At 37.9% G+C, this 25,691-nt stretch overlaps 1 protein-coding gene across 2 annotated transcripts in view; it reads left to right on the forward strand.

The window, feature by feature from the left end:
• The window catches only part of SULF1 (sulfatase 1), a 130,761-nt gene that overhangs the window by 23,297 nt on the left and 81,773 nt on the right, over positions 1-25,691 (forward strand). For both annotated transcript variants that reach the window (XM_086740924.1, XM_086740923.1), the window contains exons 3-4: positions 485-556; positions 2,823-2,919. The gene's annotated coding sequence lies outside the window, so the exon portion shown is untranslated. The remainder of the gene's footprint in view (positions 1-484; positions 557-2,822; positions 2,920-25,691) is intronic.

Consider the following 25,691-nt stretch of genomic DNA (forward strand, 5'->3'; position numbering starts at 1 on the left):
ACAGCCACTACCAACTTGAAAACCTAACAGCACATTGGTTTGGTTTTTGATTTATTAGGAAGCAGGCTTAACTAAACTTACTGGCTGGAATCTAAATAAGCCTTACTGGATTTCTGTTTTGCACTTGCAGAAGCAGTTTTAGAGAGCTACTGCCCTCTGTAGATACTGTACACTATCAGTATAATCTTCTCAAGAAAAGAATTAAAGAAGAAAGTGAATTGTTGACAAATGAAGAAAATTGCAGTAGCAATGTACTTTGCTGTAACCCTTCCCTGCAGAAATAAGAGGCAATGGTCTCAGTGAGGCTTATGGGACAGTTCAAAAAACCATTACTCTATACAATGTCTTTCTTATCATGCTGGGATATGTTTCTAGAAATAATGTATAGATAAATGCAAGTGATTTGGTTTTTTTTTCCTTTAAAATACTATTAAATTTATTGCTTAAAAGTTGTTATAACTTCCTATTGGTTTATTTATTACAGAAAAAAAAAAAAGACTGAACTGAGGAGGAGTGGAAAAATAATGACAGTTTTTCTTTCTTGCATAAGAAAAAGGTAAGATTTAGAGGACTGTAATATTGCAAGTACTTATTTATAGCATAATAATAACTGTGAGGTAATTTCTTAAGTTCCCAAATACTGGCAACTTTTTATTGAACTTATCCAGACCTTCACAGTCTTACCCACCTTAAAGCTGGCGATTTAAAATTCACAATCTTTTCTGATTAATTGAGACAATGAGTGCACTGCCAAGCACTGTATATGCCACTGTGTTGACTTCTTTCACATTAGAGAAGCAAAGGTTACATTTCATTTGGTAACAGCATATTAGGGGTCTATGTATTTCAGATTTCTTGATTTATGCTATATCCATTTTGGGTTTGTTAAAGGAAGGGTTTATTCTTTCTTTTCTTTTTCCTCCCACTCCATTCCCTGGAAGCTACAAATGCCCCAATTTTTCCTGTGATTTTTTCTTTTTTTTTGGTCCTAGGTACCCAGCTGTGCATGAAATAATGCTCCCCATATGTGTTCATTGTTCCTGTTGCTGGTGTCTGTGCAAGTCACCAGAGTTTTCCTAATAAGGTTGGGTTTGACCTTTCAGAAGTTCTGAAGTGAAGAATCTAACTGCATTCATTATCCTCAAACCAGATAGACTTCCTTGCCACTGCCCTTATAAACAAGCCATAAGAAATAGGAAAGCATGCTTGTTCCAAAACCAAAGTCAAACCTCAGAGCTGTTTGAGAGTGCGTAAGCATTCGGCAACCAGGCTTTGGTTGGCCCTTCCAGAAGGGTGGTGAGCCAGATGGAGAGAGATCCTGAAGGGGAGCAGACAGACTGACAAAGAGGCTTCAACAACAGAGAAAACTAAAGCCTAGAGAAAGGCTTTCTCAGCTGACAGGCTGGCTTAGGCAGAAAAACCCTGTTTGCTGGTTTTAGTGGTCACATGTCCAAGGCAGAGGTTTCAAGATGTCTGTGCTGACTGCTGGGCTGGTGGCTCCCAGTCCTGCTCTTTCTTGTGACAGCACCAGCAGCACTGTGACAACACAGGGAGCCAGATGACAGAGCTGACCCATCTGAAAACTAACCTGCTTGCTCATTTTCTGATACATTTTGGGCTGGCAGCATTAATATTTGGTCAGATTAGTTCCTTCACTTGGCTCCCATCAACCCCAGAAGTGTGCGTGCTGGCACATGCTGGAGAAATAGGCGACCAGGATGGAAGGGGAAGGTGATGTCTCTACTATCAGAAGTTTGTGACTAGTTGAGGCTAAGCAAATGTGAAACTACAGCTCATGCCTACAAAATACTTCCTGTGTTCGTGAAAATAAATGAAACAGAGCTTTTTTCTTCCGTCAATGAAACTTTCTTCTGACTGGAGTCACCTATGAGATCCCGCATTGTAGTAGTTGCTCAGGTCAGAAGAGGAGAAAGTATATATAAACTGATTGGTTCCTTTCAAAGGAAGAAGATGAGTGAGGAATTTAGATTAATATAGTAGATACTGGTAGTTACATTGCCTAAAGAAAAAATGGACTAATTTGTGCTAATTTACATATGATTTTAATATTACTTCATTTTAGAAAAGAACAAATAAATTAATGAACAGTTATGACAGCCATGACAAGTATCTCTTAAACTGAAAATTCTATTAAAATATTACAAATATTCTCAGAAAATATCCTGACAAGTTACAGAACTTAGTGATGGACTCTAGCTATTTTAACCATCCATTAGAATCTGAGGCTGGAGATGTAAAAGTTTTGTTAGCCAAACAGTAAGAATATGCTTAACCTGAAGAGATACTACTCTGTTAAATTTGACAGAGCTTTCCCACAGAGAATACAAAAGGAAAGCACTTTCATTTGATTTTGACAGCTAAATAAAATATAGCTTATAATTCCTGTACAGTTATTTTACAATAGTAGAAATGACTAAATTATTTAATTTTTTTTGTTGTTGTTGATGTAGAAGAACATCTGCTGTAAGTTTTCTTGGCTGTATTAAGGCACTGAAAAAGCAGGTACATCTTGATAGGTACTTTAATAATGAACAAAACACGTGGAAGTCAGGATCTTTAAAAATTAATGTATGCTTTCTAATGATTCAATTATTTTAACTATGGCAGCTTACTGACTTGTAAGCAAGGTAATTAGATATGGATAACCTTGGTTCTGCATGTGATTCAGCAAAGTAAATAGGAATAAATAAGTTTAGTTTTGCAAATGAATTCTAAATCCAGTATGAACAGAGCTTGTGTTACAATTAAAATGTGTGATTCCTAGCAGCTGTAAGTATTAATGTGTTTTCCCCTTTTTGCAGGTTTTGCCTATAATAAATTCACAGAGAAGACACACAGACTTCTGTCCAATGCTATGAAAATTAACCAAGGCACATTAACTGCAGGAAATCTTCAAAGGTACAAAAATAAAATGCTTATTCAGTAATTAATTAAACCAAACAAGCCATCAGCATGTGCTACATAGTCTAAGTATTATGTCAGGTCAATAATTAAGCTGTAGTAAATCTTCTGGAGGTTCTATCCTGCCAAACTTTAAAGGCTCAAGACTAACCCAAGGACACTTAACATTTTAGTGAGCCAGTAAATGATTACACAGATAGCTTCTCAATCCAAAGTTTGCTGCTACTAACTTTCTATTTTTTTAGACATCCAGAAATTGTATGTGTCATGGTTGTTGAATAATACCCTGTGAACAAAATATATGCCTTTCTTGAGCCTACAGAAAAGAATATTTTATAGGTTTGGGTTATATCAAGATAAAAGTGCACTTTTCCTGCAGGGAAAGATATACATTAAGCAAAAAGTAATGGTTTGGAATTTTCCCTTGTTTACATAAACATGATGATTATGAAAACTTGAAGCTAATCTCACTGTATGCAGCTGGTCACAGTAAAGAAAAGCACTATGAAGCTGTCTTACGTGACTCTGTCAAAGCAATTCTTAAAGATCCGCACTAGTTACGTGCTTTCAAGGCCTGGCTCACTTTTAGGTGGAATTAGGAGGTCACAGCAAGTTGTGTGGTGACCTTGTTATGTGGGAATTACGGCACTGGGCTGAGTATCAAATCATACGTCTCAACTTAACAAATAAAAATATAAAGCCACATGACAGACCACAGAGCAAGAAGCCTGAAATTCTCTGAGATTCAGTTTTTCCCTCATCTGTATTATTTTCTGTCACCTCATTTACATAAAATAATTCTAGTTAAACAATTTGCAAATGGATGTGATTTAATAGCAAGTATATGTGTGGCAGAGGTAAATTTGGATTTAAAATTAAGACATTACTAGCAATGAAAGACAGCTGGTATACATCAAGTTTATTTTACATATGAGACTTTGTACTGAATTTTGTTTGGAACCAGTTACTATTTGACATGTTAGCTCATAGTTTATTTTAATTACAGACTATTTAAATTACCAAATCTTCAGATAGCATTTCGTAAAAATTAGAATGAATATAAGATTATTCAATTTGCTTTATTTTCCCTCCAGATGTGCGGCTGTATATTAGTCCCATAAAAAGCACATATTGTTTCCTTGCATACAGTATATCAGGATATCCAGGCCATCCTATACCATCAATCTAGTCATTAGCTCCAGTTATATCTTAATGTTCTCTCTCAACTTTATCTAAATTTTTCCTAGGTTTATCTATAGGTTTATCTATATTTTTCCTATGTTGCTCTTAAAGAGGTTACCTAGAGTAAGGCCAAGAAAATGCATGCCTTAGATTTCCACTGAAGTGGAAGTTATGAAACAACACGATTTAGATAACTGATCTTGCTTCTGTTGAGGAGAATGAATTGGATTATTATTTGCAGTACCATCCAGTTCTATTAAATGAAATGCCAAGCGATCATTTTGGTGATGTTCCCAGTCTACCAAAGGCAGGAAGCACCAACAGTCTTATGAAGGACTTCATACTGGAAGATTTCCAAGTAGTTTTTGCAGATCCAAAGATTATTTAAAAAAAAAAAAAAAAAAAAAGAGGTTCACTCTTCATTGACTACATCATCTGCTGTTGTAGAGAGATTTCTCAAGAAAAATTCATAAACATACTTCTTCTCTACAGATTTAGGGTCATGGTATCTCATACAATGCAACTATCACTGTGAAGTATATATAAATGTAATTCATATTTGTCAGTATTAGGAAAGCCTTCAGAATATTTATTATGAAATAAAATGTTATCACTTGCACATGGATAAAATAGTTGGAAAGTTCCAAGAAAAATGAAAAGGCAGCCTTTTGACCTGAAGCTTAAAAATCATGTCTCTTATGTATATAATCTATTAATGACACTCTCAGCGCAAAGACTTTCTTGGCACATTATCCACTGACATTCCAAAAGCCAACTTCAGTTAATTAAGTTGAATACAACTTAACCCTTGGGGTCAACTTTTTTAGAAATGTAGTTTCATTACTGCACACACACAGATCCAAGTCTCAGTTCCAAAGAGGCTTTTGGATCCCAGTTTATTTTTGGGAAGTGTAAGAGCTTGAAAAACCCGTTTTACTCCATCTAAAATGAGCATGATCTTAAAACAAAAACCGGAGAGGTTTGCATTACAGTGTTTCACTCCAGGTTACAGGACTTATGAGAGTGAATTTGTATGAGGGATCTATAGGTCAAGACTACTGGGCTGACCAGTGGTGTCTCCAAGCAAGAAACCTGTGTAAGTGGTCAGATGGGTCTCACAGAACAACTCAGAAGAATCCCAAGGGGTAGCAGATTGTTAGGAGAGGCTGAGAAGCTAAGGCACAGAGACACACAGCAAGTGCAAGTAACATTTATTTACAGCTCACTACATCACCCTTCATTTTACTGCATGCACAATGAGACCACAGTCACTGGTCTATCAGCAGAACATATTGCTCAGTGTCCTGCTAGAAGATGTACAGCAGAACTATGATCTTTTTGTAGGGTTCCTCTTTCTGTGCTGTGGTGTTTTATTGTTACTAGTTTTCTACACAGGATGCAGCCAGGTCATGCTGAATCTGTAATCAGGCAGCCTTTCTGTACCCAGGATCTTGTCAAATGTTTTCAACTCCTTGTCTAGAGGCTTTTTCTTTCTCTCCTGCTAAAAGGTCAGAAGGAAATACCTACCAAAAATAGGGAAGTCCCATGGGAAAATCCTCTAACATAAAGATACATCTCTGCTGCATATACATACGTGTTCGACACACACCCACACGAAGATTATCTGCTAAGAAGCATACACTGAACTATTTGCTTCTGCATCCCTACCAAGTGATCTCTGCCATCATAGATCTTCGTTCCATCTCATTAGTATATTCCACTTTTGGAAACAAAACTGATTCATTCTCAACTCTTTTTTCTTCTCATGCTGTCAAGTTTCTTGGTTTAGAAAAGAGGATTACGTAGAAGGGGATTACAAGCTCAAAGATAAGGGGGTTTCCCCCTAAAAGCATTAGGGTAAATGGCTTTTAACTACAATAGACATAGCTGATAAAATGAGATATTCCACAGAGACACAACCTTGCCGCTTCATTTCCTCTCTATCTTGTGACTTTCTTGCCAGCAGCACATTTCTGATCTGACCTGGTAAACAAACACCCTTTCCATTTGGTTTTCTTTTCCATCACCCTCTCATACATAAACCTTTTCTATTTTTTTCTATATACACCGTTGATTAAGATCCAGAGGGAGTTTTTTACAGCTTGTCAATACAGTAGAAAGTCTGTGATCTTGGAGTTTTCCCTTTAGAAGCTGTGAAAGTGAAGATTCTGGGATTCATTTTTAGTATGTCCATAACCCACCACATGTCATTTATATGAAGCAACAGGCACTTGTTTGCCTTTGTGGCTGCTCGTCCCTATTAAATTAGTTCACACCAGTAGAGCTCCAAAGAGGAAGTATGAGGTTTTTCTCCTTCGTTTCCTCCTGCTACTTAGTGGAAGGAGTTCTCAGCTGCTGATTAGGTTGCTTCATTGGTTTTCTTACCGGCGTGTTTCTCCACACTGCATGCCTTAATGAGGAACAGACTGTCAGCAGTTTGGTGAGCAGTATGCTGAGAGTACGCTCAGGAAAACAGAGATGGGCAGAGAAAAACAGATTCAAAAACTTCCTTCCCAGTCTGCACCAAACTGAAGGCAGGAACTTTTCTGTAAGTGTACTCTTAAGATTTCAAGATCAAGCTTTTAAAATGCCAGTCTCTGGAAGTATTTATAAACATTTTCCCACATTTAGGTGGAGCTAAGCTACTTCCTTCCTATCCATTATCAATTTTATTACCATGCCTTAGTGGAGAACTGGTGCTATGCAAGGGCATTAAATAGGACATGCATAGTCTGATAAAAATACTTTTAGTATTTCATGTAAGGAATGTTTCTAAAGAGGATTTTTAAAAATAATTGTATGTGTCATTATTTCCTCTACCACTTCCAAATATTTCCATTCAGATGGATTCTTAAGAAGAATGGAGATTTTTTTTCAGCAACACACTTCTACTGCGAGTAACTTGATCCAGATGTATCTCACTGTTTTTCTTGCAAACATGCAAAATGTCTTTATTAGGAAGTAGACCTATAGCATCATTAAGGTTGTAATGTTATAGTCAGGGAATGGGAAAAAAAAAGAATGCTAGAAAGAAAACTCTTTTCTGGCTTTATATATCAAGATGAGAATGACAAAAGTAAACAGCTAAAGCAAAACCATACAATCAGAACTGCCTAATGTGACATGAGTGGTGAGATACAGTAAAATTAAAACTGTAAATGCTTTTTGTGTGAAGTAAATGGGTAAGATTAACATTCCTTCACAGAGGACTTTTTTGGTCGTCTAGAAAAAAAAAATGACATATATGCAACTGCTTAAATCTACTTGCAGTGAGAAAAGTCCTTGGACATGTGTTTATGTATGTATATGTGCTATTGACATAGCAATGAAGCAGCTTACTGACTCAGGGCCAAGAAACACTAACGGGAAAACTTTCCAACACTTGTTGTTTCCTTGCAGATTTACAGATCTAAGACTTTTTTTTTTGCTCATTGTTGCCTCAAGTCTTAATCATTTTCCCTACCACCTCCTCAATCTCTTCCTAGAAGGAAGAAGAAAATGGCCTATTATCTACATCACGTGAAGGCATGGTAGGTTTTGGTCTTGACAAGCAACCACATTATGTGTTAGTGAAATGCAGGCTCTTACCTAAAGAAACATTGAGAGTGAGGATGTTACTTCCAGGGAAGAATTGAACCATGTTTTTATTCCTCATGTGGAAAAAAAAAATGCATGGGTTTCCAGCCAGTTTTGCAGTTCATAATATATAGGAGTGTGTACAGATGAGAGATAAGGTATACATGAAACATTCTCTAAGTCAGTAATCACCCCCTTCTCAGATCCTTTGGTGCCACACTGCAGTGAGAAAGCTGGTGCACTAGTTAGTTGATTAACCTGATATTTAGAGGAACTTTACCTCACTTCCTTGCCCAGTCAGGACTTCCTGTATGACAGCGTTACAGTCAGTGCCACAGGGAAAACATTGCTTCACCATCTCAAAGGAGAGCTGGGGAAATACACACATTTAAGATTACAGAGTGCTTGGATAATGCAGTAATGGGATGCTCATAAACGCCATAGAGAAATCCCAGGCTTTACGGCTCAGCAGCTGTGTATCACACAGTGGGCATGTTTATCTCTCTAGGAACTGATCCTGGAAGCTGCAGGCCACGCTGGTTCCCACTGACGGCGTTCTCAGACCCCTTGGTGATCAGGTCCAGAGCTTCTATGGGATTTGGAAATCCTATGAGATGTAAATTAAGATGCCTAAGGCAATAAAATATAACCACTGATTAACAAAGCAAGGCTTTATAGCCATTAATTCTATATTTATAAACAGCTGGAGACATGACTAAGTGACAATGTTCATCCATGCAACTAATTGAAAGCAAATAAAGATATGATGACACAGTAATTGTAACTGAAATGAAAACATTCTTCACTAGCTTTTTTAGATTCTTATACACACATTAACTTTTTCTTTCAGGTAGGAGACCTTCCCCACAACTTTTCATAGTTTAAATAGTACCAAATGAAACCATCATGTACACTGCATGTTCCTGAATATTTAAAACTATGCATAACTATTGAAATAATCCAGAATACCATAAGATATCAAAAGAATACAAATTTTCTTTGGAAACTTGGTCTTTTAATTTAGGTTGTGATTGAGATAAATTTGTAAATATCCCAACTAGTGGTCACAATGCCATGGAAGTGGTGAACTGTATTTGGAGAGCCTCATGCTCAGGTTACACTTAATATTCTAGAAGGATTATATTCTGCGATGCTCAGAACAAACATAGTGAATAGCCTTTATACCTCAAGGTACTCAGATGGATCGTGATGAATTTTTAACCTTATGAAATAAGAGAAATATTTTGAGAATATTTTGAGGGAGTAGTGGTGATTTTTATCCTTTCCCCATTATCTACCTTCTAGTTGCTACCAAGTGTTGTACCACGTTCTGAGTGCACGGTCTGATTCTCAGGTGCACCGAAATTTTCTGCTGGGTCTCTGCTGAGAGACTCTTCTCCTAGTTTGATTATTGTATCACATACATGGCATGGACTGAGATAAAAACAAAGAGAGGTGATGTAAAGCATGATTCTGAAATACAACAGCAACAAAGACCTAACTATTAACTCAAAGGATATTAACTGGAATAGACAGCACAGGCATGCTTATAGGTGGTCGCTGGAAAAAAAAAATGGTGATAAGAAAGAGTTGAGTGGATCTTTTTCATTCCAGGAACATTTCAAAGATAGAGATGTTCTATTTGGGCTTTCGGATTTCTGAAGTATTTGTGGTGATTTTTATTGATGTGCAGCTCTATCATAAGACCAGTATCACAAGGTTCCCATGTCTTCTGTGATTCATGAGGGTTACAGTGAATGTATTAAAGTTATACAGCTTCTGCTGTCTAGCAAGCAATTTTACAAACATAACTTCTATCTCAAAAATCACAAGAAGTAAAGGTATACAGGCTATATTAGACATATTCCTTTAGCAAAGACTTGCTGGCTACAAACTTTAGATGCCCTATATAGAGTTACTCATTAGATTATCACCATTATAACATCTGAAGAAGCCATTTACCTCCGAAGGACTTGCCCCACTGTATTTGCCAGGAATGTAATTAACTATTGAGTTAATACACAAGGTGACATAAAAATCTGCTTACTTTTTTAACATTATTGGTCAGGAAGAGATAGCAGGAAAAAAAGGGGCTAAACTTTTCTTCTTTTTTTTGTCGTTGGGTTAGTTCTGAAATTTGTTATTCACTAAGTAAATATTACTGAAGAAGAAGGTGTCACTTTGCAAACTGAAAAGTCAGCGCAGGACAACAGTTTACGTACATTCTTGATCAGTTCATTGAATAGTAACAAAATACTTCCATAGATCAGAGTTTTAAAATACAAGCTTGACATATATGTACCTTCTATCTAAATAAGAATAGAAGAGATTTCTGACTCTTAGTTTCACTGACTTTTTCTTTTTGCAGATTTATGTCTTTTCTATAAGTATAAATAAAGAAATACATTTTCAGGTGGCACTCTTACTTCATCATATGAAGAAAATAAGAAGGAACATTTCACCCATCATTGAAATGCAGCCATTTCAGAGATGTGGAATTTTGTTGGTGCTAGCAAACTAAACAAGAGTTTAGTGAGGAGCAGAACAACACGTGCTGTTTAAACTGCAGAGAAAAAGTAAGCAGGACAGAATGCAGCTACTTAATTTAAATATTTTGTATATGTCTTAGAGATGTTTATTTTAAATAATGGGTATTTTCTTTATCTGTGTGAACTCAAATGTTGTTTCTATAAAGGGAGATGTTTGACCTGCTTCAAGCTATAAAAGAAGATTTGTGATTCTCCGAAGTCCACATGCCCTAGATTAATGTTAGTGTCAAACTAATTCTACGTTAAGCTCATTTAATGTACCTCTGGGCTATAAGATGTTACTTTGCCAGCAGCAAAGGTCACATGTTTTCAGGTATTGACAGTGCAAGTAATGACAAGTTGTTTCTGTGTTTGAGTGGATCAGGGTCTTTTCAGCATTCATGCAATGAATTTGGCAAACTGTAGCCTCTGCCCAAGAGGGCTCTGCGCCTTTGAGCATACAGCAGAGGGAATTATTAAACCTCCAGCTCTGAAATCTATAGCTTCATTTAGTTCAGACCTCCCAAAGGAATTTTTATCCCTTTAGCTAAACAGCAAACAATTTTGAAGCTGACTTTACCTGGGTAGAAAATTCCTTCTACATCATACAAAGAAATAGGAAGAATCCTTTATATATTAATTGATATTTTTAAGTACACTTTTGTACAAATATGTTTAGGTATGGTAGGTCAAACTAGCCTTACAACTGCAGTTATGAAAAATAATTATCTCTGTGAAAATTTGCAAGCATTTGTCCTAAGGAAAGAAGACTGATCAAACAGCTGAAACTCAGGAACAGAGCTAAAATTCCTGGCTCCTTCCCAGGTTGCTGAGTGACATAAGCGAGTCGTGTGGCAACGCTGACTTACACAATATTGTGAGTCGTCTTGAACAGGTAATCAGAAAATGCATTAAGTGACTCAGATGGGAGCCTGACATTTCCCAAACATCCTCAGACAATACATGGCTTCTCCTGTACATTTTAGTGGCAGAAAATACTCAGAAAAAGTTTTTTTCTGTAAGGAAAAAGACAACAAAGGGAGTTAATGTTATGATGCTCTGAGAATAGAATTTGCTAAGTATTATCTACATACAGTCTATGTGGTACATTTTTTTGGCGGGGGGGGACATCTGAGAAAGGGAAATGGAAACAGCTTATAGAAGATGGCAAAGGCATGGGTACCTTAGAGATCTTTCTCACACAAATGCAGAAACCTAGGTCAGGGCTAGTTAGGCTTCTCTGGGAAGCAGATACTAGGAGCCTGAAATCATGTCCTCAGCCTCAGACTGTTTATACATTATCCCAAAATTGTCATTTGATAAAGAGCAGAAAGGTGTCAAGAATGCCAGCATTCTGTCCCCATGTCAAGTGACCTAACCTGCAGAACCAAGGACCCCTCCTCCTCCTCCCCAGCATATGGATCTTGCCTGGAGCAGCTTTCCCAGGAGAAGTCGACTGAACCTTTTGTCACCATTGCCTGGTGACTGAGGAACTCCACTGGGACTGGAGCTGGAGCTCCAGACTTCACCAGGAGGAAGAGGGCTTGAATCTCAGACTTCCCGTTTCCTGGTGGATCCCCAACATCCGTGAATTTTTCATGGCCACTGTATGCCTCACAAATTGGGTCTCTTTGGAGACTTATGCCTGTTTTGCATCTCCCAAACAGCTTTAGCTAAAAGGCAGGATCTTGGGCAATTATTGCAACAAAGACAGGGTGACAACTGAGCAGACCCAGAAGCCTAGCATTAGGTCTCCAAGGAACTTTAGGTATCTTAAGCTGTGCAGCACGATAGGTATGGATTATTTTAATTGCTCTTCTGAAGTTAAGCTCCTAAGTTTCTCTGAAAGGGCACTGCTGTGATTTGTTGCATACTTGCTGAAAAGCACATTGGTTTGTGCTATAGTGACCCAAGTATTTCTAGAGATTGTTCGTTTGTTCGCGTATGTGTCACAGTTCACAGAGGTGTCCATGCAGGGGTCTAACTGAACCTGATTAGCTTAATCAGCACAGAGTCGTGCATGGACATGCCTTTCTCACATCTGTGCCACTTGTTTCACTGCCTGCTTTCTCACTTTCCTCTAATCATATTTTTTTTAATCAAAGTTTCCCTAACTTTAAACACTACCCTGAACCTTTTCCTTTTTATTCTCTTCCCAGTTGCCTTTTTACCTTTGTAGAAAGCTGTGGAAGGTGTAAAAATGGCAAATGAAAAAGGAGACTAAATGTGGTCTGAAAATGCAAAATAGTTTCCCCCCCCAAGCTCTTCTTAGCACAATTTATCATCTGAACAGCTTCCTTAGCTTGCTTAGCGCAGCTGAGCAGAGGAAGGAGAACAGAGCACAGTCTAGTGTGATGGTATATTGACCATGTACGGTATATGGCTTCAGGAGAAAGTAAAAAAGCATTAGAGGGCAAAACTGTGTGAGGCATTCCCTCACGGTAGCACTACATACTCAGCCACAGCTTCCCTAAAGGATAGGAAAAAGCAGTAAGTGAATATTTTTAGTGTTGCAAGTTAAGTCCTTTGTCATTGTCACTCTTTCAAAGGCAACAGTATTATATCGGCTTATATTGTTAAAATCTGGGATTACAATGGATGCATCTGAACTCAAGTCTATTTTTTACCTCCCTACTGCAGATTATTGGACAGTAATATGCTTTCTCTACCCTCATGAGGAAATAAGGTTACTGAGTTTTAAATGCATGTATAAGAAAGGAAAATAATGCATATATATGTGTGTGTGTGTGCCTGTAGGTAGATAAAGACATAGATATAATCTCTAGCCTTGTTTTCTTGTGGTTATCGTTGACTCCCCAGATACAAGATGGAAAATAATGAAACTTTAATAAATCCTCCCACTCTTTCATCCTCTTCCTCTTTTTCTGTACCTTTCGTAGTTGTACAATAGTTGTACCTTTAAGTACGACTCAAAGGAGCACCTCCACAGAGATTTTAGTCCGTGTATGTACAGTAGGTTGATTACATCCTAAACTTCTTTCAATATATTGAAAGAATATATTTTCAGTAAAAGGGGTTAAGCAATAGCTCAGGAATGACACCAGTTACCTGATCTATTGGGTGGGATTGAGAGACCTAGATGTAGGTGTTAGTGTGTGCAAGTCTGGTCTCCCATTATAGGCAACAGCATTTGAGTCGATACAGCCAGCTGGGGCTTGGAGAGCTGCACCTGAACAGATAAATAGTTTCCAGGTTCCCCTGACTGTACAGACTAGATTCCTCTCTGACTGTCGTTGTCATGGGAGCTTAGACACCTACCTCATGAAGTGATATCGACATTTTGAGATTTAAATCTAGGTTTCTACAACATGGACGTGAATCCCAACCAGTGTAATTATATAAGTAGGCACAGATGTATGTGTGAAGTAAAGACAGCGATTGGATTAAAACTGCTGTCATTTTACATGAATAAATTACAGCCTATTCTGTTATGTGGTCCTCAGGGGTAATTAAAATCCAGTGTATGGCTAACTAACTTTTATATCCATTTACCTATCACAAAAGGGATATATATTCCTTCATGAGGCAAGTAACTCTAGAATATCTTTCTCATTATTGAGATATTTAGAGTGCTTAGTAAGCATTTAGTAATGCTAACTCCCATTAAGCATTACATAAGTCAATTACATTTACTCATTTCCAATGAAAATATTAAAACCAGAAGTTAGAGAGCTAGTCCTGTAGACACGGAGCAATTCCAAATAATGATTAGTACCATAAAGTATGAGCACTCATCACCTTCAGAAGTTGTTTAGCACTAAGCAGGGTGGAGTCCTCAGAGGCATGTTCTTACCTTGAGAAAGGCTCAGCCTAAGACCTAGGAAGCACTGACAAGTTGTCAAAACAGATAGGAAGTGGTTCATAGATTTTTGTGCTTGACCCTGTGCATGAACGTGAATCTGCCTATAAGTAATAAAACTCCTTCCTTTATATAATAAGATTCAGTCTTGTTTTTTCAGTGCAAAACAAGTTGCTGACAACCTAGAAATAAAGAAGGGTTTAAATTTCTTTTAGACTTAAATCTCTTAAATTCTTCTGTCTCAGCACTGCCTCACTAGATATGTTGGTTGTGCACCCATTCAGAAGCATTTGATTATCCATATGTTGCAGATTATTCATGCCACAGATATTAGCTGAAGGTCAGAGCCACATGAATGTGGCTACACTTCTTCCAGGAGCATCTCAACTCCATAATCGGTACAGCTGCTTTTGCATTACACAGAGCTGGAGCTAATAAGCCCGTATGAATCTTATCTGGCTCCATGGTAAGCCAGTTCCCTGGGAAACACAAAGGCTCTTGATGGTCTCAACCTGTATCCAGCTGGGTTTTATTAATTTGAGCTCAATGCTGCTCTGCCAAGCCCATACTGAGGCTGGCATTGATGGCAACCCTGAGGCTGGCAGGTGACAAAGGGCTGGGGAGCGGGGGAGGGAGGGGGGGTGAAGCTGTTGCTTCTGCACCATGGTCCATTTTTCTAGAAAAAGAGTTTGTGGTTTATTAGTGGAGGCACAGTGCCACAAGATTTCAGATAGTTCATTCAGGCTTTTTTATTTTCACTGATGTGTCTTTCTGATGTGCCAGGAGGAGTTGCATGGACCTGTGTTCAGTCAGAGCAATCCATGTGCTCCAAAACCCATCTGGATATCTATAGATTGAAGAGCTTTTAGTGCTTACTTAGATTTATAGGATAGATATTTTTAAGTTGCCAATAAGAGATTCATTTAATTATGTGTATCCATCTCTAAACTGTACTTCACATCAGGAGACATTAATACATCAATCCTAGACTGACACTGATACGATGATCTGGGCAACTTTTGAAAGTCTGTGGCATGAAATAGTGCTCCAGCACTGATTCTTTCCATTTCTCCAAACTTTTAACATTTATACACATGTACTTTCTTCATCTAACAGTGAGACATGTTTGTTCTAGAATAACCTTGAAAGCCTAGCCTCAGATTTATTAAAATCTTAGTTGTTTATGATAGCTGTGAAAGTTGCTGTGGTTGAAGCCTGCTGTTTTCATATCTGGTGGAGGCACTTCCAAATGAAGTTCTTAGCTGCCCTTAATTTTGTATTGCTGAAAGCAGAGAATTCTGGACAACAAACTTTTGGGATATTCCCCCAGCTTCTTTATGATTGTATATTCAATTCTCTATTTTCATTTTTCTTTTCAAAAGTCCTTTTCCAAGTAGTGGAGCTTCTGAAACTATAATGTTAGCTTTTGTAAAAATGAAATCTAGAAGCCTCAAACACACTGTTAGACAATGGGAAATGAAGATCCGTGGACAAGACTGAAACTTAATTAGAGAAAATATAAGAAGAAAAACATCTTAATTATGCGGAAGCAAAGGTTTTTAATTTCTATAGCAACTTATCATCAAGAACTTTGAAAAAAATATTAATTAATAAAGCTTCATAATTTGAAAGATAAATAAGAGTTATATTGGGATGGTTCTGTTTATCATTAGAATACGGTCTGATCCATTTGTGGTTGGTGTTTGACAGCATATTCCCCTGTTGACCCACATGGTAACAATCACATACAGCAAGTATTTCTAGATTGTGACTGTATACAAGATTCTGACCAAAACGTCCTAGATACTTAATGTAAACGTTGGCAAAATTAAGACACTGCCTAAACTGAGAAAGACACTAGTGTCAGTATTTTCTGTTAAATGCATTGAGAACTCCCATAAATACAGGTAGTTCCAACCGTGTCTTGGTAATTGCCTAGGCAAGTCCCTTAATCTTGTCTTATCAAAACAAGGACCAAAGACATACCATGTGGAACAGATTCTAAAAGCTCTCTGGAGCCAAAAAAAATCCATTGCCTGTGACCCCAGAGAAAACTTCATTAAGTACATTTGGTAAGACTTCAGTCTGCTTGTATTTCTTTGAGCCTTTCTGCTAGAAGTGTTGAATTACTTGAACTATGTCAATAATTACCTGAGTTTGTCTACATGATCTAAGTCATTTAAGAAATTACTTATGAAAATAGTGAATTTGATGAGAGTATGAGTTAAGCTAATTAATCATCAGTTAGTCACGGCCTTGTACCTAGACAAGCAGCAGTCTTGCAATATGCAGTGCCTGGGGGCAATAAGTAAGAATATTGTATCTCACATGAAGCTTTAGGGGCATTTCCTTTTGATCTCACTGTGATTGTGCTAGCCTATAGACAGACTATAAACTAATTAAAATGCAAAACCCAATATGTTTTGTACAATCTCTGCCCTTCCCACTGGTGTAATCCAGATACCGTATTCTTCAACTGAATTTCCTCAGTCTGGTGGAAAAAGAAAGCTCAGACTACAGAAGTCCCTGTGCCACAACCACACTGCCTATTCTCTGTTTCATAAACTTGCATCTTTCCCTAAAGCTTCAGAACCTTTAAGTGTATCCAGCAGGTAAACTAATCTATCTTCAAGGTGTCTCCATTGCAGAACTGCAATTCAGGAAAAGACGTGGTCCAAGGAGTACAATGTTCAGAACCAAGAAATTCCGAAAGTTTCTTTGTAGATTAAAACCAGTGCTTATCACACCATCCAGAAACAACTAAACAGAGCAGATTTTGTTAGTGCATGATTTCTGTCCTGTAACTCTCCTAGAGACAAACGTTCTGCAGCAGCTTGACAGCCTTAGTGTGTTTCTAACAGCTCTTAGCCATGCACGCCATAGGACTGTAGCTGACTGTTGATGGGATAAAGGTTTTGATGCTGATAGCGGGGTTTTATCAAAGAGGAATGGTGTCACCGTTTTTACAAAAGAAAGCTTTTTTAGAAAAGCCTTTGTGGTCTCTGCTGTTCTTTTCACCTAGGACCTAATCTAAGGGCAGCTCAGCGTCCTTTGTCTGCTACCAATGCTTCTCTACCCAAGAAGCTTTCCGCTCACCTGAATGGACATTCAGTGCACCTGAGCGAAACTCTTTCAGCTGCTTCTGTGGCTACTTTCAGCTGTGCTTGTCAAATCTAACTGAATTGTAACAAAATTAACAGGCCTAAAAACAGCACAGTAACTAGGAATTAAGAAGCTGATAATATCAGTGTGGCCAAATGTACTAATCATAAAACAAAACAGTAAAATTTCACTGCTTGAATCGCAGCTTGTCTGTTGCTATACTATACCAGTTCTTGTAGTTTACATGCTCAGTTGAATATCGAAGAAATGTCTCTTTTTCAGGGGATGATTCAGTTCATTCATACCATAGCCATAGGCAAAATTCCTCAGCTCGTTGTATTTTATGTGAGAATATTCATGTTCCGAAATTAAGTTCAAATGTTCAATCACTTCAGCTATTCGAAGAAACCAATTGTTTAACATTTCAAGTCACTTTTTTACATAGTCCATTGCTATACAAAAATGCACCTAGTTGATTCTTGAGCTTACTTTGCTAGGCCAACCACCCTGAACTCTTGAACACCCAAGGAGTAGGTGCAGTAATATGAAAATTCAGTAAAAACACTTTACTAGATTTACCTTAATCAAATTAACTGCATAGAAGGCCCTGCATTAGCAGGGTGTCCAAGGAACTTAAGGCAATTATGTGATGCAAAGCTGTAGTAGCAATACCAGCATTCCCAACCTTATCAGCACACAGTAAGAAGACAGCAGATCTTTCTGTTGTCTGAGAGAAGAAACAACTCTTCTGCCTGTCTCCCTCTTTTCCCCTTCCGCCCTGTCAAAATGCATACAAGAACAAGATCCTCACCAAAACCATTACATGATTTAGTGCATGATGAGGGAAGTCTCTCATGCAGGAGGGACACACCAGCTCATGTCTTGGTAAGGAGGGCTGCAGAGCTGAAAAGGGCTGAAATTTTAGCTTTGTATGGTTCTGTGGCTTCTTAGATGGGTCCCCACCCTTACAGATGTGAGATTAGTTTGTTGTAAAGAAGAGAAAAACAGAATTACAAACTTATAGTTCTATTGAAATTAAAACCATGCTTTAGAAATCTATAGCTGTCTTAGCTCAGCACATAGGAGCGTTCCCTCCTATCCTCTGTCTTTAAGGGAGGCACTGGGGAGCATGGATTAAATGATTAAATCGAACTACATTAAAGTAGTAAGTTGGATAAAATTATTCTGTTTCCCTTTACAATATTGTGAAGGCAAATTGCCTGCCCAGCTTCACACATAAAGTAGGAAAGACTGTTATTTAATGGGACTTGGCCACAGGAGTTGTGCAAAGGATCAGAGCCAGAAATAGCAGTCAGAAAGAAATGATACTTTAGATGAAGTGGAGCAGTATTCCCTGACATTTCTGCCAAATTTCTTAATTTATTTTAATGATTTTTTAAAGCACTGAATGATACTTTGTTTTAGTGGAGGTAAACTGCCCAAGCTAGCAGGCTACCTGACACTGAAGTCATGTTTTGATTAGCGTCAAGATTCCTACATGCTTAAATCAATTCATTGTGCAAAGGTACAAGAGCCAAAAAAAGTAATACTCAGAATTAATGATGTTTGGTCATCTATTCTCCAGTGAAGCTGGAAATACAGATGAGTGTGCTGCCCTTCATATTGTGTGTCATCTGAACTATCTTCTTCACCCCTGAAGAAAACACATTTTTTAGCATTGGCAACACTCTCTGCTTTATCAGACATCTCATTTTTGGCATCACATGATTCTAGGAAAACTTGTCTCTTATTTGGAAGAAAAAAAGAAATGTCCTTTAGGACTTAGGATTGCCAAAAAAACTTTCAAAATGCACAACCATAAAAGCTATGAAGCCAAAAGATAAGTAACATGAACCTAGCATTTATTATTTTTTAAAATATCATTATTTTAAGACCAGTTTCTTGATTTATCATGAGAGTTTGACTCATATCTTTCTTATTTAATGCTTGCTGTTGGCAGGAGTAGTCTCTTCATTTTTCAGTGGTTCTCCTGATTTCTGCTGTTCAGTAACTTGAACATCTCTGTCATTTTCATCTGCACGGATCACCTTTGTTCTTTAACTCTACTGCTACTATTAAAGTAATTGAGAGTGTTGCCAATAACTTCAGAACGGAGCTTAACAAAAATATCTTTTGGGAAATTTAAGCAGAGTCTTTCAGAGTGTTTCAGACTGGACCTACTGTGTAGCATGGTTAAATCATTGTTATTCTTTTATTCCCTCTATATAAATATAACAGCAGTATAAAAATCTTTTTGATGTCTAGTATAGTGTATTATGGCATCACAGGAAAACTAAGGAGGTCTTCTAAGCTGATTAAATAAAACCAACAAGAGTCATAGGAGGGAAGGGAGGAGGGAAAACACTTGCTCGCCTGATCCAAGATGTTTGCAAAAGCTGCAGCAATTCTCCATCAGTTAAGGACTGAAGTTTCCTTGGTGGACTGATGACCTTTGATGTGATAATTGCTGGTTTTCCTGAAACTCCAGAAGAGAGCATGTATAGTAGAGTTAGAAGAAAAAGGGATAAATATTAATGAAGCACTGGATTTTCATTTAAGAACAGCAAGAGCCAAGCAGTTAAACGCTCCTTTTCATCCCATGAAGCAGGATAGAAACTAAGATCCGTATAATATTTGCCACATAACTTGCATAACTTAATCTCTGAGCAGTTTTAGTGTGTTGTGTATCTCTATGGGTGAGAGCTTATTCTGTTGTAGAAAAGAATATTGATACTTCTAGGTTTTCCTTCTTCTGAAAATGTCGTATAAAATTTCATTTAAAATCTTATCGTAAGTATTATTACGTTTTTACCTCCAATGTAACACATAAATACATGTAAGAGTATTAATTTTCCATTATGGTGGCCTTAGAAGTTTTGTTCTTCAGGTCAGGCTGGGTAAGGTACCACAGGACAGGGAAACGGTGAAAGTATTCTCCTTCTTTTGTTGTGATCCATGTGAAAGTCACTACCCTTTACATGAAGCCAGGCAGATCCTAAATTACTGCTTTTCAGGATCCTTTTGCACACAGCTCACCACCATCTGCTTGATCATAGAAAATAACTGGTAAATATGCTATAGTTGGCATGCACTTTACTTGCTCTCTCACAAGCTGAGTGAAAAGAAAAATGTTTGCAGAGCAAAACAGGTACAACTTAGCCCATTGCTTACCTTGAAGACTTTTCTTCTTTTTTGTAACAGAGATGCAAGTCTCTTATTTACCTGGTGAAGTTACTTTCTTCTGGAGTTAGTTGTTGCTTTAGTTAGTAGGTGGAGATAACTTAGAGTTTGCCAAAAGGCTTACCATCTCCAATTAGATGCTAATTTGCATGTCTGTCATGGCTTGGAAAAGATTAAGTATTAGCCTTTCTTCTAGCATGTCAGCTGTATTGTGCTGTTATCTTGAAGTATTTTAAAGCCAAATAAAACGGAGATTTTCAGACTGATTAGCTGATGTGACTGCAAAGGCATTTTTGTATTCAAGAAATGTCTTTGTTACACCAGCCATCATATCTGACCTGCTCCCTAGGTCAATAAAGATGAAGAGCTCTTGGTCTGTTGCAGAAGGACCTCATTGTGGCCCACAACTGGGCCTGCTTTCATATGCATACACTTACTGCCAGCCTAGCAACATACATGTTCTCTTCAAATGATTAATACAGCATCAAATGAGACATACTGTTTCTCTGGAAAACATGCTTGTAAAGCTGACTGAAATGGGAGGTTAAATATCAAAGGCCTAACACAAAGAAAGGGAATGATCAAACAACTAGACTATTTCGTGATTTACATCGGTTATTTTGCTGACGATTAAGTAAAGAAAAACCTGCTGAGATGAGGGTAAGCAATTACACACTGAGGAAACTCTCATACTTATTGCCTTATTAGTAGTACTCATAGACAGAGAGACCCTCCACAGGGTGATCACTTGCTAATTTCTTAGAGCCAGCTGCTTTGATGTGTTTACATTATGTGATTTTCTTGGAGGAAGGGGAAAGGCAGGGAATATTCACTGAATGCATAACCACTGAGCATCAGAGAAAAATTATGGATTTCAGGAAACATTTGTAAATAAAGGAGGCTGCATGCTTATTAATAGCTGTATCCCATCTTCAACTGTCAACATCCTTTCCTAGAAGGCCAGTTAATAAGAATAATATGTTAATTATAACCACTGGTTAATGCAAGATACAGAATAATTCCCAAAAGTGATAGGGAGATACTTCATTATCAGCACAGCTGACAACAGCAGTAACAGTTGGCTGTGGAAGTAGAGAAAACTTTGATTACTAGATCATAAAAGTTTCCTTTTACTGAATGTTACATGTATAGAAAAGACTCAGGAAAATGACATTTAACAATCTTTTCTCACTGGAATAGTAATTCCTGGTTCCTCCCATCTTGGCTTCCCTGTCTACAGGATGGCTTCCTTTCTGCTAAGGAACCTTGCCTTTATGCTGAGAGTCATTTTAGGCTCTTTTTCTGCTGCTTTATGCTTGAGCATAAATTTAGTTCAGATGTCAGTTGATATCATTAGATTCAAAAGCAATTCTAGTAATGGTGGAGAGAAGGGAACATCTTACCTGTGTCTGGCCTGTGCCAGTGAAAAACCAGAACATTAACAGATGGTGACTATCATTAAATTCTTCAAATGCCAGCAAGAGCTGTTCCTTGAGGCACAAGCATGTTGTGAGGACTATTTTTCTGTGACAGTCTGTAGTCTAGGGACCTGTGAACAAAGTATCAGGATAATAACAATGGCCTGACCGTGAGATCAGCAAGTTAATCTGCTGCCACGACTGTGAGAACTTACGAGTTGTTCATGATGTGCTGCCCTTGCCTAGTTAACAGATGATGCGTCTGCCACAATAGTTCCCAACACAGCACAAGTAATATGTCATATTTTAGTACCCACTGGTATTGATATTACCCAAGACTGAATGTCCTGCAGATTATGCAATTTAAATGCTCTTTGTCTTCAAAGCAAGAAAAGACATGATGTTGAGGAGTATTTAAATGCAGAACGTCTGACAGTTGCATATATATATCTAGCAAAGAACCAAAACACAGCAGTAAGAGAAACCATGGTTTTACTCTGAACATTGACCCAAATATGGCACTGTCGGCTTATCATTTCCCTTAACAATACCTGAATAGTGTGTGATCAGTTTACAAGTAAAGAGATGAATTAGTGTAAGACAGTCACAGCTCAAATGTAAGGTTGATGAATGGAAACAAGTCAGGAATACGTCTTAGAGGAGGTTTACCTGGATGATCATTAGGATCCAAGATCACAGTCCAGTCTAGCTTGACGTGTCATCATCCATAATAAATTGCAGAATAGTGTTAGTTTTGGAAAGTCGTTCTGGCATAACATCCTCAGTAGTAATATCATAGGGTTTTAAGGGTGGCCTTGTACTTAGAATCATAGAATCACAGAATGGTTTGGGTTGGAATGCACTTAAAGATCATCTAGTTCCAACGGCCCCCTGCCCCGGGTAGGGGCACCTTCCAGTAGACCAGATTGCTCAAAGCCCCTTCCAACCTGACCTTGAACCCTTCCAGGGATGAGACATCCACAGCTTCTCTGGGCAACCTGTTCCAACATCTCACCCCCCTCATAGTGAAGAATTTCTTCCCTGTATCTAATCTAAATCTACTCTCTTTCAGTTTAAAGTCATTTAAAGACTTACAACACTTGTTATTTAATATCATAGGGATATATGATCTGCACTATGTCTTTCATTAAAGGTAGAGCTGGCCAGAGGATGACAGTTCAGCTTTCAAGGATTCAGATTTTTTCATTTCACAGTGCAAAGAAAACAAGCCCCTCCAAGTTTTTGTTTGTTTGTTTTTCTTTCCAAAACATGAAATTGTATTGAAATTTCTTTTCAGATTGAAAAGTTAAGGTTTTCCATCTGAGCCTCAGGTCTGGGAGTAGGCAGAAAGCCTAGCCTAGACTCAGAGTAATTGAGTTGATCCTTCTCTATGTTAGTTTTTATGTTAATTTGTTTATACCAGTGATATTCAGTTAGCTAATGGTTTTCACAGTGAATCAAGGAACTTAGATAAAAGATGTTATGTAAGATAAAATGCAAAAATACTGAAAGTGTTATATCCCACGTGCAGTTTACAAACAGAGAATGACACATGAAAAATTTGTCCAAAAGTCCTCTTCAACAGGACATTTCCATAACATATGGCATAAGGAGTAGTTTTTCAGTCATACACCTTAGGCAGATATTAGATGCTAACTTGTGACATTCATCACACTGTCTAGTCAATCAGCTGCCTTGGTTTTAAGAGCAATTTCACACTAAACAGAAAATGTATTAGCAAAAGCTCTTTGCTATTTGGTTACGGTTATTTGCTTCCTAAAATTGCCTTCCCACTGTGTCCTCACCTGTAAACTAAAACCTGTATCATTTGACTGTTAACAGTTGATATATATTTTGTACAGAACTCAATGTTAAACCATAGAAGATAATTGATAATAAATATATTGCTCTTTATCATACTAGTAAAGGTGATGATTTGTGACATGCTCTGTTCTACTATATCACAATTTTTTTTTGTTTGTTTGTTGCTGTTTATACCCTTCCCCACAGAATAGTGGATTCTGTGGATGTGTCCCTAATAATTTCCTGGTGAAACATACTTGTCCATTGCAAATTTTAGGGCAATATTTCTGCAGTTATAGATAATGGGTTTTTATTCTCATTCAGCTGGATAGATACTATTTCACTCATTTACAACCGATGCTGTTGCTGGCCGTGCATGTCATGGCCATGAAGCATCGCTGGCCCTGCCTGCCCCTGCCCATCCCTGCCCACCCCCTGGGGCATCCACCTCCCTGCCCAAGGCACAGGACCCCATTCCAAGCCCCACAGGGCTCCCCACAACTGCTTATGACATAGGACCCCGTTTCAGTCCCCTGGGCTCCCTCCGACCCTTCCAAGCCATGGGCCCTGCTAAGCAGGGCCCACCCATGGGCCTATGTCCCATCCTGGCCTAGGCCAACAGGGCCCATGCTGTGCCTTGAAAATGTGGTTATAGGTGCTACCTGAAACACAGGATTTAATTTGCACATATATAAAAATTACATTAGTGAACATAAGAAACACATGCCAACACTCTGACATGTCAGTGTATTTCTTTCCCAGCTCTTCTCTGTGAAAACCTGAATATGTAACTCAATATTGTAATAAAGGTCTAGTTTTGGAGAGAAAATCACGCAAAGAAAGGTGGAAGAGTCTTACAAATAGTTACAATGTAAGGCAAATGCCTCTGACCAGGGGTCAACAGAGTTTTAAATGGAGGAGATAATGGAAACATAATCTGGTGCCATATGATACTTCAGCATAACACATTTTTAATTTCAGATCCTTTCTCTCCCCTTACACCCCAAAATGTTTGGTATATTTTTGTCTAGATGTTAATATCTCTATAATCTAAAGATACTTCACCAGCTAGGGAAGAGGTAAGTTTCTAGGGGCTTTCAGTAAAATGAAAAAAAAAGAAGTCAGATGATTGAGCAGTGGATTATGCTCTGTGCTATATAGGTGTTGTCATCTCCATCCTGCAGGTCTGGGGAGGGGATTTAGGGTATGTCTTCTGCTTGAAACCACTCTACTTTTAAAGGAGATGCTAAGAAATTTTATAGAAGTACATTATAAAATTGAATAAAAGAAGAGAGATAAGAAAATATTGTATTTTCAGGGTATCCTCCCTTCTGTAGCTTGGAAGTCTTTTGCACTGCATCTCTGTTTACCAACACCACCACACTGACTGGGTTTTCCAAACAGTGTTCATGCTTTTCTTTAGGTGCAAGTTACAGTTTCCAGATATGCATCAGGACACTGCACGCAAAAAAAAAACCCAGAGCATTTTCAGTCTGGAAGTTTTTCTGTGTTAATGTTCAGTGTTGAATTGTTCTGCCACAAAGGAAAATATTTAGGCAGAAAACAGGGAGGATTATGTCATGACTTCCTTGGAGAGTTTTTCTGAATCTTCTGTCCAAGAGGCGTTGTTTGCTCTTCACTGTAAGTCATGGAAAGCACCTCTAATTTTGGAGGGAAATTATCTGGAGACCATGTTAGTATAAGAAACCTGTGACTCTCAGTCTCAGAGAGTCTATTACTAAAAACTTAAGATCAGAGCTGCCTGCCCATACTTGGGAAAGATTCTGCGGGAACAAATGCAAGTTAATAATTTCATTCCTACTATAGGACAATTCAGGGAAACATATTAATCATTGTGATGGTAATAGATCATAATGATATCTTAAAGAATAATATGTTTCTGACAGATTTTAAGGTATTAAGAAATACCTTTTTGTAAAATTTAATACCTGCAGAGCTGGTTATGATTAGCCTTTTTTTTTCCAGGAGACTTTTCCTGTTAAAACTGCTTTATTGTAGCTGTAAACCTTCTATCAAAATTTCTTAAATAAAATCTAGAAAGAAACACATTTTGCAAAAGCAATGCCATTGTAAATAGAGGGTTTGGAAAATTATCATTATTCACTGTCTGCAGCTCTGTGTTAAGAGTTTTGTAGTCTT

Source organism: Chlamydotis macqueenii, chromosome 2 (genome assembly GCF_036417535.1).
Source record: "Chlamydotis macqueenii isolate bChlMac1 chromosome 2, bChlMac1.mat, whole genome shotgun sequence".
Lineage (NCBI taxonomy): Eukaryota > Metazoa > Chordata > Aves > Otidiformes > Otididae > Chlamydotis > Chlamydotis macqueenii.